Here is a 2187-nt window from a genome sequence, read left to right as displayed (position 1 = left end):
ATTATTTCCTTTAAGTACTGACAAAGAATTGCAATGCAAAGAAACGTGATAAGCACTTTGCTTTAAAAAAACCTACTGGGAGCTGGGAGGTGGTGGTGGTGGTGGTGGTGGTGGTGGTGGCAGCAGTGGGCGGTGGCGCGCACACCTTTAATCCCACCGTTTGGGAGGCAGAGGCAAGCGGATTTCTTTGAGTTCAAGGTAAGCCTGGTATACAAAACGAGTTCCAGGACAGCTAGGATTGTTACACAGAGAAACCTTGTCTTGGAAAAAAAAAGAAAGAAAGAAAAGAAAAAGAAAAAGAAAAAGAAAAAGAAAGTCTATTAGGTGTTGGGCTCCTTGGTGTGTACTTTTAAACCCAGTACTGGGAGGCAGAGCAGAGGCAGGCCTTCTCTGTGAGTTCCCAAGTCCAGCCTAGGCTACAAAGTGAGACCCTGTCTCAAAAAAAAAAAAAAAAAAAAACCAAACAAACAAACAAAAAAACCCAACAACAACAAAAACCTCTTTTTAAAAGACAGGGTTTCATGTAAAACAGCCTGACCACCACTGCTATGTAATAGAGAAAGAATAACCTTGAGAATAACCTTGAACTCCTGATCCTCCTGCCTGGTTTATATCTTGAAGAGGAGGAGCTATATGTCCAGCTCTAAGTAAATGTTATTAGTTAGCAATAGGAAATAATCAGAGTAGAAATAATCAGAGTACAGAAAAGAACACCATCAATGGGAATAAAGAGAAACAAATTTAAAAACACAAAACAGGAAGAATCGAAGTTCTTATTTGGGCAAATCTAGCAGTCTACCCAGAAAGGTTCACAGGAAACGATGCCAATTTTCTACCGCTTCAAAACAAACTGTACTAAAACCTGAATGTCTAGAGCTGAAATCATTTCTCTGCCACAACTCTGGAGTTGTCTGACTAGGAGGCTCTCATTTGCAGGTCTCCAAAGCTCTAGTCCACTTTGTCTGAGTAAGTGATGGTTCAACAGGGCTACATGTCCAAGATAACCTACTTACATTATGCTTTTTCACTTACATTGAAAACAACCAAATAGAAAACCATTAATTGCAGGTGAGATGGGTCACATGTAGCCTAGGATGGCTTCAATGTCCTATGTACTCAAGGGTACCCTTCAATTCCTGAATCTCCTGCCCTTACCTCCCAAATACTGTAATTTATTTATTTTTATTATTTATTTAATTAATCTTTGGTTTTTCGAGACAGGGTTTCTCTGTAGCTATGGAGCCAGTCCTGGAACTAGCTCTGTGGACCAGGCTGGCATGGTACTCACAGAAATCCACCTGCCTCTGCTTCCCGAGTGCTGGGATTAAAGGAATGGCCACCACTGCCCAGTTTGTTTTTCCGCTTCACGAATTTGCATGTCATCCTTGCGCAAGGGGCCATGCTAATCGTCTCTGTATCGTTCCAATTTTAGTATATGTGCTGCTGAAGCAAGCACTTATTTTTTTAAGATTTACTTTTATTCTGAGTGTTTGCCTTCGTGTATGTGTGTGCATCACATATGTACCTGGTTCCTATGGAGGCCAGAAAAAGTAGTTGGATCCCCTGCAACGTAGGGTACAGAAGGCTGTGAGCTGCCAGGTGGGTGCTGGGAACTGAACCCAGGTCCTCTGCAAGAGCAGCCAGGGTTCTTACTGCTGAGCCGTCTCTATGGTTCCCAGTGCCGGAACCGTAGCTATGTCAGTGATTTATCTCTTAGATAATCACATCAGAAACAAGAACTTGATCTTAGTAGGTTAGAGAGATAGCTCAGCAATTAAGAGTACGGGATGCTTTTTTAGGGGACCTGGGGTCAATTCCCAGCACCCACACCAGCAGCTCACAACTGTTCATAACTCCAGGCCCAGGAGACCTGACACCATCACACAAATGTGCACATAAATTTTTTTAAAAAAAAAAAACCTTGATTTTATTGCTAAACTGGCAGTTGATGCTGTTTACTGAGTTTAGCTAACGTTGTTCACTGAAATGCCTACACGTGTATCTGTAACACAGCTACAGTAGACAAACTTCTCACACAGTTACCTAGGACTTTTAATAGTTCATGTTCTATCCAGGCCTAGCCTCCTGCCCTGTTAGCTTGGCTATTCAGGAGGTCGAAATAAGAGCATCACCAGTTAAAGGCTAATCCTGGCGATGTGGTTGAGAAGTTGGTTTTGTTTTGTTCAA

At 42.2% G+C, this 2187-nt stretch overlaps 1 non-coding gene across 1 annotated transcript; it reads right to left on the bottom strand.

Moving 5' to 3' along the window:
- Positions 1–1348: 1348 nt before the first annotated feature.
- LOC119813774 lies at positions 1349–1456 on the bottom strand. The gene has a single exon (XR_005285234.1). It is a non-coding gene; the product is annotated as a U6 spliceosomal RNA (small nuclear RNA).
- Between the last annotated feature and the right edge of the window lie 731 nt (positions 1457–2187).

Source organism: Arvicola amphibius, chromosome 4 (genome assembly GCF_903992535.2).
Source record: "Arvicola amphibius chromosome 4, mArvAmp1.2, whole genome shotgun sequence".
NCBI classification, from domain to species: domain Eukaryota; kingdom Metazoa; phylum Chordata; class Mammalia; order Rodentia; family Cricetidae; genus Arvicola; species Arvicola amphibius.
Note: the sequence above shows the minus strand (reverse complement) of the source record. Positions and strands in the feature narration are given on the sequence as shown.